This window comes from Pinus tabuliformis, chromosome J (assembly GCF_031772625.1).
Source record: "Pinus tabuliformis cultivar Carrire ecotype Pingquan chromosome J, CPIR1, whole genome shotgun sequence".
NCBI lineage: Eukaryota > Viridiplantae > Streptophyta > Pinopsida > Pinales > Pinaceae > Pinus > Pinus tabuliformis.
In genome coordinates, this window is record NC_142295.1 from 1,061,251,883 (window position 1) to 1,061,269,673 (window position 17,791).

Sequence of the window (17,791 nt, forward strand, 5' to 3'; positions counted from 1 at the left end):
GGTTGGGGGCCAGGCCATATATTGTGGATCAGCTGGATCATACCCCTGTATATAACATAGACACACCAGAAACAGAGGATTACTGTAATATTTATGAAAGGCAAGCAATAATATGCAGATTTAACAGCTTTTGGCCCAAACCAGTGGATTTATTCCACTGGATTTTCACGAACTGGACCTTGCAATGCGAAATACATCTATGTTGCAAAGGATTTTTTATAGTAAATTTCCTATCAGCAGCTGACAGGGACTCAGTTTTGCAGGAAGGGCCTTGGTTTTGGGGATCTACAGGACTATTCATCACACCCTGGTTTCCAGAATTTGACGCAAACACAATGGTTGTTACCAAAATGCCAGTTTGGGTGCGACTACACAACCTCCCAATACATCTCTGGACTGATCAAGTACTAGCTGGAATTGGAAATACCATCGGACGCTACATCAAATGGGACAGGCAGCGATTGGAGGAAAGAATATACACATATGCTCAGATATGTGTGGAAGTAGATCTCAGCAAAGGGCTGCCAGACCAGATTCAGCTGAAGCATAGACAGAGGAGCTGGACTCAAGGTTTAGACTATGAAAACACTGCCTTCAGATGTCGAATATGTAGACAAACAGGTCACCTGCAAAACACATGTCCAGCAGCCAAAAAAGACAATCGAAGAAAGAAGAAAACAGAAAAACAAGTGAAGGGATGGCAATTTCCCACACCTGAACCAGATGACGAGGAGGAGGAAGAGATGGAGTGTACAAACCCCAAACAGCCCAGCCAGATGAACAAAGAATCAACAGTGGAAGACAAAATATCACAGGAACAATTAGAAACAACACAAGCAATTACAATAGTTTCTATGGACATAGGCAACAACAAATGACATCATATATCAGATTCGTCGGACTCTGATAAAGAAATTCCACAACCTGGGGATGAAACTGCTCTTGCACTGATAAGTCCAGCAGAGCCACAAGGGGTTTGGAAAAAAGTTGAGAAGAAAAAGGGGCGAAAACTATGATTTTCCCCCCACATGAACATTATCATTTTTTGCATGCATGACATTTCCTTGCTATTTGTACACCCTGTGTGGTGTTGACAGTTTACTGCATCTTTTAAAGCACCATATTTGACATACAGCATATGCCGACAGGCATCTACAACATGTAATTTTTCAATATTAATGAAAGGTTGCGATTTTTCCAGTGGAAAAAAGTGAATGGATTGACAAGTTTGATTGCAAAATAGCAAAATGTGAGTGCTATGTGTTAAGGCTATGAGTTAAACATGCACAACTAGATTAGATCATTGAATGAGGAAATGCATGCAAGTAAATTAGTTGAACAAATTAAAAACTAAACTAAAGAAAGTGATATACCATGGGAAGGCTTCCCAAGCTCCCTCAAGAAAACTTAGTTATTTTATTAAAAGTTACAAGAAATGAGAACCATTCAAAGGCCTCAAATAACTCAACTATGATCTTTACAATAGTTGTTGCTCATTTCAACTATGATCTTTACAATAGTTGTTGCTCTCAAACACTAGATCTCCTCCTTGAAAAGCAAAACCAATGGCCAATGTTGAAGAATGTAACTAGTGTCGGTCTTTATAATTATATTTGAGTCATGATGTAATTCAATTGTCAAAAGAAAGAAAGAAAAAAATATTATTAAAGAAATTGACTTATTAAATCATGGGTTTCATGCTTGGGTCAATTGTTTTTAGGTCAAAGTCTCCATTGAAGGTTTCTAGGGTTTATGTCAAGTATCCCTATCCATTTCATAATGTAAAAGACCCTTCTTGGGCTCTATTTGTCAAAAAAAAAAAAAAATTAATGTAAATTAGGTCTTCTAGGCCTCTTCCACCAAGTCGGCCTAACTGAGGGGCAAAAACTCCTATATAAAGGCAACAATTGACCTCATTTGGAGCACTCTCTCATCAAGTTCTACCTGAAACTTATGGGGCCAGAAAAAGTGCAAAATTCAAGGGAAGAAGAGGAAAAGGGCTAGTGAAGGAGAAGGAGGTATCTATCAAGCACAATAAATCAAAATTCTCTCTCTCTCTCTCACGTGTGAAGCTGCTGGAGGGGTCGAAACACAGTATTGAAGTTGGGCCGAAATTCTAGGTTGTTGTTGGATAAGAAGAGACTATTGAAGGCTGTTGAATTATATTGAATGACCGACTTGGTGGAGGAGGAAGGTCTTTGGGTTTAGGGTCTTGGTCTATCTCAACTTGAATTTTCTACTGGAAGAGTTTGATTGGGTTTTCCCCTATGTAGGGGTTTTAGCCCTGGCAGAGTGCCTACCTCTGGTGTCTTTGATCTTTATGTTTTGATTTTGATAATTTCTTGATGAAACAAAGATAAAATAACATAAGAAATTTAATAAGAACTCAAAGATATCACAAGTAAGTATCAACAAAAGAAAATCTTTTTAACTTTCTGATTTTCTAACATGGTATCAGAGCTAAGGTGAAGAAGAAGGGAAAAGGTAGACCGAAGATCTATTAAAGAAAAGGGGATCAAACAAAGGTCATTAAGGAAAAAGATTATATAAGAAGAGAAGTCTATTGTCTACGGGAACTATTTCAACTTCAATGAAGGGAGAAAACAAACTAGAAGTAGCCTCCAACTATAGGGCATGGAAAAATAGGATAGATCTTATCCTCGAAAAGCACAAAGTTTTGAATCTTGTTCAAGGAAAAGTCAAGAAGCCTACTGATGAAGCAGAGAAAGATAAGTTCAGAGAAACCAAAATCTTGGCCATGAACCTAATAGTGGATGGAGTAAAGGACAACCTAATTCCATACATATCCAACATAGATTCTGCTCAAGAAATGTATGAGGCTCTCCCCAAATTATCCACCGTCAAGAACATTGGTCAAAGAGAAAGTCTCAAGAATGAATTAAGAACTATTAAGATGACGAAAGATGAACTGTATCATCCTACTTTATAAGGATGTCTAGAATTAGAGATGAACTCCAAGAAATAGATGAAGTTGTACCAAAAAAAGAGCTTGTAATTATTGCTCTTCTAGGACTACCAAAATCTTGGAGTGCTTTTGCATAAGGAATTAACAGTTGGAAGGATACTCCAACATTTGAACAAATGTGGAATGCATGCAGTCAAGAAGAAGCCTGAATATCATTAGTAAACAACAAGAAGGAAGATGAAGAAGAAAATACCTCTAATGCCTATTTTTCTCATCACAAGAAAAAGGGAACCTTCAAGAAGTTCAAAGGACCAAAGAAGAAAGTTGACCTATCCAAAATTGAATGTTACAACTATCATAAGATGGGTCATTACAAGAATCAATGTCCTAAGAATCCAAGGAATAAGAAGAGAGATAGGGAACAAGCAAATATTACCGATGAAGCTCCACCTAAGAAGAACAAGACTAAGGAATCGGAAGTCAAGGACTTATACTACTAAGTCCTCTCCTACATATCCTTCTTAGTCTTGTATTGTTTTCCTTTATGTTTTAATTTCTAGAGTTTGTAGGTCTAATATGTCTTGTTAGAACATTTTTGAATTATTTTGATATGTTGTAGGTATCCCTCAAAAATATTGTTCCTTGTTTTCTCTTGTATGTTTGGTTTCCCTCTCATATCAAAATTTGTTTGTATTGTATGCTAATAACCTTTTTCTTTATATTATCCTTGGTTAGGAAAGCATGTTGAATGCTCAAAGATTATGGAGTAGACTTCAAAGGATAAACTTGAAGCATGGAAGAAGTTTTGTTGCAAAGGAAGCCCTTCAAGAATTGATGTCCTACAAGGTTTGTTAAAGAACAATTCAAGGAATGTCTTAAAATACAAGTTGTGTTACGAAGTTCTCTTCATAGAAAAGGTATGTTCATTCTCTTTTAAAATTTGCTTTACATTACTGACATCGCTATGCCTAAGGTTTTGAATCTTAAAGATTCTTGTTAGGGCGATTAATCATTAGATTAAATCTACCCTCGTCATTCTATCATTTTGATCATTCTTGTGAAACCCTAACCCTTAGGGTTCACTATAAAACCCTAGCCTCTTTTTGCTAAGGGAATGTCATTATTAAATAATGAAACCCTAATCTACTTAGGATTGTTGATAAAATCTAGAAATCCTCTTCTTTTGATATTTAGGGTTTTGGTACTATATAAACCCTAGTTCTTCAGGGTTTGCTGTTAATATATATGTTATGTATTGAAACCCTAGTTCTTTAGGGTTTGTTGTTAATATATACATTATGTATTGAAACCCTAGATCTTTATGGTTTGGTGAATTAGGGTTTATGAACAAAACCGCTCTAATATGTATAGTAAGATCCTAGGAATGAAACCCTAGGTTTATATTCGTCCAATCGAAACACTAGCCTGGAGAAAATTGTTGTATTATCTAACTTCGATGTATTGGTACTTGTATTGATGTGAAATGCCAAGACATGATTATGAAATCCTAGATATGTATATGCGAGTATGCTAACTTAATTGTTGTATTAGTTTGTGAAATATAGGGTTTGTAAAAACACCCTAGTAAAGATTGTTATTCTAGGGCATGATGATATTGTTTTCAATTATGATTTAGCTTTGATGATAAAATTTATGGTTTGCAACAAACCCTAGTAGAGTGTGACATGTAAATTCTGAAAATTGTTGAAACCTTAGATGTATAATGATTGGATTATTACTTGATTTAATGATATCTAAGGCCATGTGTCTTGAAAGATAGTCTAGGACAAAACCCTAGCAAGAGGTTGAAGTCTAGTATGTAAAAAGACGTGTCTCTTGCTAATTATGAACCTAACTAGGTTTAGGTGTTTGATGTCTAAAGTCTAAATGCTTCCATTATAGTAACATGATTTTGATATAGTTAACTTCATGCTTCTGTATGTTTGTATTTGGTTGTACTTGCTATTAAAGTTTTGCAGGTATATGATCTTCATGATGATGAAGATGTTCGTAATAAGCATGATGATAGAAGTTATATGAATGATGATGATCAAGATGACCTTGATGTCATAAGAAATAATGAATCCATGAAAGGTTCTCTGATGTTATAGAAGAAGGAAGTGGTTGATCTCCTTAAGTTAAGAGAGAGCCTGGATAGAAGGAAGGGTATATCTCCCCAATTGAGAGGGAGGGCATATTATGACAGTGAATACCTTGAAGTAAGAAAAAGTATTATAGATGAATGTTCATGTTTCATGAAGTTGGAAACAAAAGACTTGAGAAGATCTGAGGATGTATTTGGTGTTGCTGAAGAAATGAAAGAAGAAGAAGAAAGTTTCTGAAAAATTATATATGGATAACTTGATGATGAAATTAACATCAAAATGATTAAGGACCCTGAAAGTTTGTGTTTACTTATGTTTGAAAGTGTATTGCTTATTGGGGTTGTGATTGTGTAGGATCTCTTCGTAAAAAGGTTAAACACTCTAAAAGCATGCTTGGACAAATGGATATATCTAATTTAGTTGATATGGAGAGATGAAGCATCTTATGGAAAGATGCTTGGGAGGGCATCTGGTTGGCCTATGTGTTGATTTCTAAATCCCCAAGAGGGAGGGTGGCATTGGTCATGGAGCTCCGACCTTGGATACACACTTAGATCCCTGGGTTGGTGGTATAGCTTAAACAACTGATGGTACCTAGAGTGGCTAAATCTTGAGTCCCCTTAGTCCCACCCTAATAGAATACCCTGGTTAGGTATCTAGTCAGCAACACTGAGTTTATTGCTGATTTGGGTTGTGATTGTGCAGGATCTCTCCATAAAAAGGTTGAACACTCTGAAAGCATGCTTGGACAAATGGATATATCTAACTTAGTTGATAGGGAGAGATGAAGCATCATATGGCAAGATGCTTGGGAGGAGATCTGGCCGGCCTATGTGTTGATGTCTAGATCCCCAAGAGGGAGGGTGGCCTTGGTCATGAAGCTCCGACCTTGGATACGCACTTAGATCCCTGGGTTGGTGGTAGAGCTTAAACAACTGATGGTACCTAGAGTGGCTAAAACTTGAGTCCCCTTAGCCCCACCCAGATAGAATACCGTGGTTAGGTATCTAGTCAACAACACTGAGTGTGCTATGACTCTTCATAGAGCATATCATTTTGAGATCTTCCATGTACTTGTGTATATATGTAATTATGAATACCTCACGAGTTAAGAGGGAGTGTTGAAAAATGTAACTAGTGTCGGTCTTCATAATTATATTCGAGTCATGATGTAATGTAATTGTCAAAAGAATGAAAACATAATTTTATTGTCAAAGAAATTTTATTATTAAATCATGGTTTCATGCTTGGGTCAATTATTTTTAGGTCAAAGCCTCCATTGAAGGCTTCTAGGGTTTATGTCAAGTATCCTTGTCCATGTCATAATGTAAAAGACCCTTCTTGGGCTCTATTTGTCAAGAAGGAAATTTATTTTTAATGTAAATTAGGTCTTCTAGGCCTCCACCAACAAGTTGGCCTAATTAAGGGGCATAAAATCCTATATAAAGGCAGTAATTCAACCTCATTTGGAGCTTCTCTTATCAAGTTCGATCTGAAACTTCTAAGGCCATAAAAAGTGCGAAATTCAAGGGAAGAAGAGGAAAAGGGCTAGCGAAGGAGGTGGTTTTTATCAAGCACAAGAAGTCAAAATTCTCTCTCTCTCTCTCTCTCTCTCTCTCTCTCTCTCTCGCTCACTCTCTCATGTGTGAAGCTGTTGAGCTACTGAAGGGGCCGAAATTCTAGGTTGTTGTTGGGTTATAGTTGTTGGACAAGAAGAGACTATTGAAGGTTGTTGAATTATTGAAAGAGTGACTTGGTGGAGGAGAAAGGTCTTTGGGTCTAGGGTCTTGGTCTATCTCAACTTGAATTTGCTAGTGAAAGAGTTTAACTGGGTTTTCCCTTATATGGGGGTTTTAGCCCTGTCAGAGTGCCTACATCTGGTGTCCTCGATCTTTGTGTTTTGATTTTGATAATTTCTTGTTGAAACAAAGGTAAAAGAAGAACATAAGAAAGTTAATAAGAACTCAAAGATATCACAAGTAAGTGTCAAAAGAAGAAAATATTTCTGAATTTATGATTTTATTACAAATAGGTTTTCTAATATGAAAATTTTAAAAGGATTGTTTACATCCAAAAATCAACGTCAAGAGGAGTGGAGATATGCTTAGGTGGAGAGAGGTTATGCCTCTTTAATCCACGGTCTTGATAAGAAGAATAGGCTGCCTCAAAAGACCCCATGACCTAGTTGAAAAATCGACATGCTATCAAATAGAAAATAACAATCGACATGCTCTCAAATAGAAAATACAATCAATATAAGCATAAGTGTTTGAGATAAATAATTTAAATGAGATAGACTTAACTACAAGCCAAAGCCAAGGAGCCTGCAAACACAAATTGAATGATGAGACTTTAGGAGAGAACAAATGTGGGTTCTTCCATGTGCATGCTCAAGAGTGGGGTGATTCCTCCAGGAATGTCCCCTCACACTCGAGGCTTGATCCAAAAAAAATCTTTCTACAAAACTTCAAATAAACTTGTTAGATCCACATGGGTTTGGAAACTACAATGATAAAAAATCTTAGAGATTTATATGAAAATCAACTAAAACATTCCCTATCTAGAATAGATCTCTAAAACCAAATGCTAGTGTAAGCTAACTCTACACTAACAAATCTCTAGTAAGCATATGAAAATAATGAACACATTATTGCAAGTAGAAAGTTGAAGCCCAACGATCAAGAATTATACCATGCTGAAGAAGAACAACACCTCATAAGTGAACCCCAAAGTCTTTTATTGCATTGAAAGTATGATTACACAAAAGAGCAGAGCTTCCCCAAGCACAAGAGCTCGTATCAAGGTACAACAATAGGAGCCCAATGGCTCAATTTATAGAGAAATGGGAGAACATCCCAATGTAAAATCCCAATTCCAAGTGGAGAATGGTGGAAGTCACAAGAAAAATTCGAATTCGCCAAGTGTGGCTCCAATGCTAAGTGTAAAAATTGATTTCTGGCAAGTGGACAACATTTTCTTGAGCTGGACAAAACACCCATGTACCAAATTCGTTTTCCCTATTGTCGATGCCAAGTGTGATGAATGGTGGGTAAGATGGGCAGTAAACTCCATGAAAGTATCAACCCCAAACCATGGAGAGACGCCTTTACAAGTCGAATCCTCAATCTAATGTGTGTTTTTGCTGAACTAAAGTGCATTGAGGCTGCCAACTTGTGGTTAACTGTCGTGCTTAAATGCTGCCCTCAAGAGCTGCATACAAGTGTGGATGACAGTGGACTATAGTGGAGACAATACTCCACAATTATCTCATCAAAGATTTAATCAAATGTTTATCAAATATTTCCACTCATGCATTGACCCTTCTTGGACATTCGAATTGGCAAATCTATTGCACAACATTAATTTCCCATGTGACTTTATTCCTTGTGCCATGTGGGTGCCCACTTAACCTCCAAATTGACTTTTGACATCCCAAGTAATTTCCACCTCAATTGGCATGTGGGTGTATTTATTTTTCTCCATTCATTTATTTTCTAGGCTATTTATTGCCACATTTTCCCCTAGAGATAGGAAAAAGTGGGTTTTGGGGGTTCAAAGTGATTTTTCACCCCTCAAAGTGTGTCCTAGTAGAAAGTTGAGTAGTGGTCCAATTTTCTCTACTCATACCCCCCTACAAATTCTCTAGACATCACTTATTACAATTTTCATAAACAATTTATAAAAAATCCTTCTTTGCGAGAAATTTAATAATTTAAAAAATGGTTCCTAGACCTAATCAAATTCCGCGGAACTTTACGAGTAATATAATATGGTAATATACATTGACTCTAGAAACTAGGACTCACTTAAGGCCTCACTATCAAGCCACACTCCAACTTTGGGGTTTTGATTGGGAGAAAACACTCAATTAATTATTAAGCGCTGAAAAGCACAAATAATTAACCAAGTAAAAAAAAATCCCTAGAGTGAACACACTTGATAAAAAAGTCCTAAACTACCTAGGCCTGTTACATGACTCTATTTCATCATACTAGCATCACTTTACAATATCCCCATAGGGCTTTCGGAATCTGAGTACAATGAAGAAGAAGAGAGAGAAGAAAGAGGTTAAAAGCTTTGATGATATATGAGCTCTATAGGTGTAAGAATTCTTTAACATATCCTTGGGCATGGAGTCTTTAAGTGTACTTCAATGATCAACATGGAGCAAGGTGGAAGTCTAATATGAATTGACTGCTACAAAATAGGGAGAATGGTACAACCTGTACATTGACGTATGCTCTGAGGGAGGAATCGACTAGATTGTATATTGCCAACATAAATTCAGCAGATTGGAACCTATGAAATTTGTGCCTCATGGTGTTGAAAAATGTGTAACTAGGTTCAGTCTTCATAAATATGAAATGTACTTTTGATTCTTCTATATTGTAAAATGAAAGAAAAATTATTATTGTTATTTTTGAAGCATGGGTTTCATGCTCAAGGTCTTTTATTTTAGAGGTCAAGCACCCATCGAGTGCTTCTAGGGTTTGTCTTAAGTCAAGAAGTCAAAAGAGTCATTTTCATATGTTGAAGACCCCATCAGGAACATTGTAGCTTGTAAAAAGAATTATTTTTTGTGTTTAAAAGCGTCAAAATACCCTTCAAGCCCAGGTCAACTTGCTAGCTAATAAGTCGGCCTAATTTGAGGTACTTTGTCCACCTTGGAAGCCTATATTAGGAGGGAACTCAACGTCCGATGGACACAACTAATTCTCTCAATTAAGCAAAGGAGAAGAAGAAAGAGGCTAGTGAAGGAAGAAGAAGGACGAAGATCAAGTGATGGGTAATTTCTCTCTCTCTCTTCACACATGCAAAGGAAGGAGACTAGGGTTTCTGTTGTTGGGTTAGGGTTTTGTTGTTGCAGGATTGAAATTGGAGAAAGTGCAGAAAGAAGGTCGAAGGAAGGCTTAAGGCCATCCTCAAGCCCTAGAAGAAGGAGAAAGTCAAGCAAAGGTCTCAAGAAATCTTGGAAGCCTGAAATAAGGTCACACGTGTGGAAGCAGCAATAACAGCTATTGCTGCAAGGGTCGAAAATTTCAAACCTATAGTAGAGGCTGAAATTTTGTTGTTGGGGGTTGAAATTGTGCTACTGGAAGAGATTTGACTGGGTTTGACTTGGACAAGGGAAGCACATCATCAAGAAGGTCGAATTTGGTCTTGGAGAAGTATTGGTCTTGGTCTAGAGGTCTTGGAATTTTTCAATTGAAGAATCTATAAGAAGAGGAGATTTGTGGGTTTTCCTCTCAAGTGGAGAGGTTTTGGCCCTAGCTTGCAGCCTATATCCTGTGTTCTTTTGTATTGTTGATCTTCTTGTTTTGGTAACTGTTTGATGATAAGAATAACATAGTAACACAAAAAGAAGCTAATAAGTAAGAAAAAGTAAAAGGACATCATAAGCTATTATCAAGCTAAAGATAAATCATCCTAACAATTGCTCTATAGATTTCTCAACATGGTATTAGAGCTAAGGTTGGCGAAGGGCATGAGGAAGATCACTACTCCATTGAAGAAGTTTCAAAAGAAGTGTTCTATTGTAGAAAGCCATCTCAAGAAGGGAATAAAGGCAATGTGGAATCTCCTATTTATCAAGAATGATATGAACAAGACATCTACAACGGACAAATGACTATTCTCAACTTTTATTGGCACATTTGAAGATGAAAAGATTTGGGTGATTGACAATGGAGGATCAAGACATATGATTGGTAAGCACAGGAAATTAAAGACCTTATCAAGAGGGAAATCTTCTTACTCTGTTGAGCTTGGTGACAAGAAGACTGTAAGAAGAATTGGATCAACCTCACTGGAGCTAGAGAATGGAGGAAATATTCATCTCAGCAACATCATGTTTGTTCAAGGTTTGCAAAAGAATCTACTTTCGATTTCATGTCTAGTATGTGATAAAAACAGTAGCATTGAAAATGCAAAGGTGATTGGAATTCGTGAAGGAAGACTCCAAAGATTGTTGACTCCTCTCTCTCAAGATTTCGTTCACATTGAAGTAAGCCCATGTGAACTTTGGCATAGAAGGTTTGGTCACCTTCACTACAAAATCTTACCAACAATAAATTCAATGGTGAATGGCATCCCCGAAGTCAAGGAGTATCATCAAGGAGTATGCAAGGGATGTGCATTAGGAAAAAAGGTCAAAAGACCATTTGGAACCAGTGCTTCAAGGTCAAAATAAATTCTGGATCTCATTCATTCTGATGTCTGTGGTCCTACGTCTACAAAGTATCTTGGTGGTCATCTATATTATGTGACAGTCATTGCTAACCATTCAAGGAAAACTTGGGTTTATTTGCTGAAATCCAAGGATGAAGTATTCATCAAATTTCAAGAATTCAAAGTTGAAGTGGAGAACCTTACAGAAAGAAGAATAAAGATTCTAAGGTCTGATAATGGAGGAGAATATACTTCAAAGGAAATCATAGCTTTCTGTAAGGAGTCTGGGATTAAGAGGGAGTTGATAGTCCCATACAATCTCGAACAAAATGGAGTTGCAGAATGAAAGAATCGATCTATTGAAGAAAGTGTAAGAGCCATGTTACATGATCAAGATTTGCCAAAATTTCTGTGGGGTGAAGCAACAAAGACTACTGTATATATTCAAAATCAAAGTCCTCACAGATCACTAGACAACATGACTCCTGAAGAAGCATTCATTGGGAAGAAACCAAGCATAGACCATCTCCGAATATTTGGTTTTCCTGTCTATATTCACATACCGAAGGATAAGAGAAAGAAGTTGGATCCTACAAGCATGAAGGGAACATTTGTTGGCTATAGTAATACTTCAAAGGCATGTAGGATCTATATAAAGGAAGGGCATCAAATAGAATTCAGTCGAGATGTGATATTTGATGAAAGTATTGCATTTGAGAAATCAAAAGGCCTCCCGATGGACTCTCATGACAAAGAACTTCTTATATTTGAAGAGGAAGGTACCAGGGAGGAAGAAGATTCAAATCATGAAGATAAAGGTCCCAGTGAACCCGTGCAACCTGTGGTCATCCTTGAAAATAGAAAGAGACCTAATTGGTTGAAATCTACTCTTTTAGATGCAGAGGGACATGGAGCAACCAAAGGCACATTTAGGGAAAGTAAGAAGCCCAAAAGATATTCTAGGTATGCAGCCTATATGACAAAGCTAATAGAAACAAAACCATCCACCTTTGAAGAGGTTGTCAAACATCAAGAATGAAAAGATGCCATGAATGAAGAGTATCAATCAATAATGAAAAATGGAGTTTGGGAGATCGTACCTAGGCCTGAAGATAAATTTGTGGTAACTTCCAAGTGGCTCTACAAGATTAAACATGCAACAGATGGAAGTATTGATAAATATAAGGCAAGATTTGTGGCTAGGGGCTTCTCTCAACATGAAGGAATCGATTATGAAGAGACATTTGCACCTACAATAATGTATACAACTATACGTTCATTGATCTCTTTGGCAGCATCGATGGAATGGAACTATTGATGAAGAAGTTTATATAAAGCAACCTTTGGGATTTGAAGTCAAAGATAGAGAGACTTATGTTTGTAGGTTGAAGAAGGAATTGTATGGCCTCAAGCAATCACCAAGGGCATGGTATGCAAGGATGGATGCATACCTACAAAGATTGGACTTCACGAAGTTTTTTTTTGATCTGAATCTCTATATCAAGGTTGTGAAGGATGATCCCGTAATAATTCTTCTATATGTGGATGATCTTCTCATGACAGGTGTGGAAGGTCAAATCCAAGAATGCAAGAAGCAACTGGTAGCAGAATTCGACATAAAGTATCTAGGGTTGATGCACTATTATTTGGGACTAGAAGCTTGGCAGGGACTTGATGAGATTTATCTAGGTCAAGGAAAGTATGTGTTCGAGATGCTGAAGAGGTTTGACATGATAGATTGCAAACCAATGACAACTCCCATGATCACAAACTTGAAGAGGCTAAGAAGTTCTGAGTCAAGCCCTGTGGATCCAACCAAGTATAGACAATTGATTAGCTCGCTGATGTACCTGGTGAATACTTGACCAAACATATGTTTTGTAGTGAATATTCTCAATCAGTTCTATGTAGAGCCCAAGCATGATCATTGGATAGCAACCAAGCATATACTGAGATATCTGCAAGGAACAATCCACTACTGCCTGAATTATGATAAGAGGAATGGTGTCCACTTGATTGGATATACATATTTCGATTGGGGAGGCAGTGAGCAGGATGGAAGAAGCACTATTGGAGGATGCTTTAGTTTGGGATCCTCCATGATCCCTTGGATGAGTAGAAAGCAATAATCGATTGCTTTAAGTAGTGTTGAGGCTGAATATATGGCGGCCTGTGAAGCAAGCAGAGAAGTTGTCTGGTTGAGGAAATTGTTGTCTGACTTGTTTGAAGGACCAATGGACCCTACAATGATACATTGTGACAACACCAGCGATATAAGGTTGTCAGAAGACCCAGTGTTTCATGGAAAGACAAAGCACATAAATAAAAATCATCACTACATTCTAAAGCTATTGCAAGATGGAGTGTTGTAGCTACGGTATATCTCCACTGATGAACAGGTAGCTGACATTTTGAAAAATCTCTTCCTAATAAGAAGCTTGTGTATTTGATATACAAGCTTGGACTAGTTGATATATCCTCCCTAGTTGAGAGGGAGAGATAGACACATCATTCTTGTCTTCAATTTGGGAAGAAAGAATGGAGGATTGGGTAAGCATCTGGCATCCGATACTCTTTGAGGATGAGGTAGGGCATCCAAGATAAGAGTAGTCGTAAAGGACCGATATTCTTTGAGGACTAGGAATCTAAGATAAGAATAGTTCTGGAAGGACATACCTTGTGAACACCCAAGTGGAGTATGTGCCTTGAGAGACAATGATGATGGTGTCTATTATTCATTGGTCTCGCCATCATTGTGCTCTGATCTTGTGGAGAGATAGAGGTGTTAGTTAAGGCCTTGCTATGTGACAATGCTATATGATATGATGCTAAACAGATGGGTTACCAATCTGACTCCTATGATATCTCTTTTGATTGATAATGTCCATGTACCATTTATGAATACCTCCATAGTTAAGAGGGAGTGTTTAAAAATGTGTAACTAGGTTCGGTCTACATAAATATGAAATGTGCTATTGATTCTTGTATATTGTGAAAGAAAAAATATTATTGTTATTTTTTAAGCATGGGTTTCATGCTCAAGTTCTTTTATTTTAGAGGTCAAGCATCCATTGAGTGCTTCTGGGGTTTGTCCTAGGTCAAGCAATCAAAAGAGATTGGCATATGTTGAAGACCACATCAGACACATTGTAACTTGTAAAAAGAATTATGTTTGTGTTTAAAAGTGTCAAAATACCCTCCAAGACCAAGTCATCCTGCCAGCTAAGAAGTCGGCCTAATTTGAGGTACTTCGTCCACCTTGGAAGCCTATATATAGGAGGGAACTCAACCTCCTATGGACACAATTCATTCTCTCATCAAGTAAGCAAAGGAGAAGAAGAAAGAGGCTAGCGAAGGAAGAAGAAGGACGAAGATCAAGTGATTGGGTAATTTCTCTCTCTCTCTTCACATGTGCGAAGGAAGGAGACTAGGGTTTCTACTGATGGGTTATGGTTTTGCTGTTACGAGAACGAACTTGGAGAAAGTGTAGAAATAAGGTTGAAGGAAGGCTCATTAGGTCATCCTCAAGCCCTAGAAGAAGGAGAAAGTCAAGTGAAGGTCTCAAGAAGTCTTGGAAGCCTGAAATAAGCTCACACGTGTGGAAGCAACTGTTGCTGGGAGGGCTGAAAATTTCAGACCTACAGTAGAGGCTGAAATTTTGTTGCTGGGGGTCGAAGTTGTGCTACTGGAAGAGATTTGACTGGTTTTGAATTGGACAAAGGAAGCACATCATCAAGAAGTCAAACTTGGTCTTGGAGAGGTATTGGCCTTGGTCTAGACATCTTAGAATTCATCAATTGAATAATCTATAAGAAGAGAATAGATATGTGGGTTTTTCTCTCAAGTAGAGAGGTTTTTTCCCTGGCTTGCGACCTATATCCTGTGTTCTTGTGTACTGTTGATCTTCTTGTTTTGGTAACTATTTGATGATAATAATAACATAATAATACAAGAAGCTAATAAGTAAGAAAAAGTAAAAAGACATCACAGCAGTTATCAAGATAAAGAGAACTCATCCTAGCTATTGCTCTATAGATTTCTCAACACATGGAAGTATAGAAATTGAAGCATACAAGGGTCACCATTTCCAAGTAACTAAGAAAGACATGGTGCAGGTAGTAGAGTGCAACCTCTAATGAATGAAATAATATCTTGCTGTGCTGGTATGTTCAGAATAGTAATTGTGAAGTTTGACGGAAATATTTCATGTTCAAGAGTTGATGAGAAGAAGAGGCAACACTCGTATTTGTCATTGCTTGAGACAAGAATTGTCGGTAAGGGGGGACAATAATGTCCCTGAGGGATTAATTGTCACAAGGGATGAAGTAGCCTATTGATCCTCGTAGGATTTAGTCCTCGATAAAGGGGAAAACCACAAAATACCCAATGTTGGGTAAGTTTTGGGGCAGCGGGGGCAAAAAAAGCACAAGGTTGGGGCTTGGTCTGAATATCATTCAATTACTTAACGAGAAAACCCCTCATGAAAATCTATAAATACAAGAGGCCTAGAAGCACTTGAGGCATCATTGTATTGGATCATTTGTCTTTGCTTGTCTTTGAGCCCTAGGCTCTGAGGGTTTTAAGAACCCATCTCTCTTCTTGGACTAGTTTTATTGGAGGTGATCCCACCCTACATAGTCACTCTCCTTTATTTTTTCTATTGGTTTCTTTGTTTTGGAAACATGGTTTTAATTATCGGATGGTTTAGCGAATTAATTTTGGGAAGATTTGTGGCAAGGAAATACCTAACCCTATTGAAGCTCGATGAGTTCTTTGAGGTTCAGTTATTGGACAGGTTGAAATCTTCTTGAGTTTATTTATCACGGGTTTCTCTTCATGGAAAAATCAAGACGTCCTGAAGTAGGCTGCAGTCTCTAGAGGCTAACATAAAAAATCTAAGGAAAATTGAATCATATTCAATCTGAGTGTATCCCCTCTGAGATTTGTTCTGGACAGAGCGAAATTCTTCTAGCTAAATGAATTCATTTTGAGATCAATTCTAGACAGAGCTAGATTGTCAAATCTGAGCGAAGTCTTCCTGAGGGAAAATTATGGACAAAGCGAAGTTTCAGGACTGATGTTAATTAACTAGTTAGAATGAAGTCCCCTCTAAACAAAACCTTGCACAACCTTTGTTTAGTGAAGATAAAACTAAATTGAAGATGGCGAAGCAATTCTGGTGTTAAAGTCAATGGTCAAAGTGTGAACGAAGCATCTCTATGGTCACCGAGCTGAGCATGAGCATATGTCTAAACATTAGACAGTATTAGAAACAGGTCCGAGTCACTAGAGTTAATGCCATAGGTCTAGGATTGACGCTGAAGGAGTATTGAAGTAGTTAAGGGTTTGATCAACCACCTAGTCACTTGTTGATGTCCTGAAGAAGTGTGGTTGCATCCCTCAGCTTATATGGACTCTCAGTCAACCTTGTATCAGAGTATAGGTTTAGATCTGTAGCTAGCCAGGGTGCATTTGAATTATTAAATATGTTTGGTTAAAACCAAAATTGAATTTGGACAGGCTGCAATTGTGTTGACTGTTGGAATTGGGTTGTATCAAGTTGTTTAATGGTTGAATGGTAAAATTATAGTTTGAACTGAATGGCTTATTAAATAGCAGTGTTTGTTGGAAAATTTATCTACATTAGTTTTACAATACCATTGACAGAAAATAATGATGGAAACCATAGTTGCCTAAGAAACCCTAGAAAATTTCCCTAGATCACTACATTGTTGATGAACATTCATTGACTTGTCAAAGTAAGTTGCGATTGCTTAGGTGCCTTGGCAAGCACTACTTTGGCATGGATGAGGTAGCTTCATATGGATGGCAGTTTGATATGTTTCATTAGATAGTATCTTCATTGGGTTGCAAAGTTGCACAACCGACAATAGAGCCATGTGCATATGAGGTGTTTGATCTAGGAGGATGAGGATACTTGCAGATTTGAGTTGCGATGGTTTACTGTGGACTACGCCAAGTGTTCAACTGCAGTTCGGGAGTGTCCCTGAAAGGACACAAGTTCAGTTGGAACACTTTATGAGAGGGAAAACAAAGTGAGCCAAGGGAAGGTTGTGTAGGTTCAGAGGGAGTTTGTCTACAGAGGGGGAATCAACTGCCCATGGGAAGTCTAGCCTTCAGGTTCAAGCGAGGGAGTGGAGTCTTCTAGGCCATGCAAGGAAAGTCATAGGCCATGCAAGGAAAGTCATAGGCCATGCAAGGAAAGTCGTAGACCATACGAGGAAGTCATGGTGCACGCAAGGAAAAGTTGCGTCACATGCAAGGAAGTCATGGACGATGTAAGGAAATTCATGATCATGCAAGAAAAGTCGTGGCCATGTAAGGAAAATTCATGGTACATGCATGGAAGTCATGGCCATGCAAGGAAAAGTTATGGAGCTGGAGATTTCGAAGAACAAGGAAAGTCATGGTTTGGATGCCCATGCAAGATGCTCTGAAGCAAGAGACTTCTAGAAGCATGGTGTCTTTGAAGATCCAGGTCTTCTAGGAGAATTTGGTTGCAGACCAGATTCAGAGACAAGGCCACTTCTAGGTGGTGGTGGAAATACCTTCCTCACTAAGAGGGAGTGCT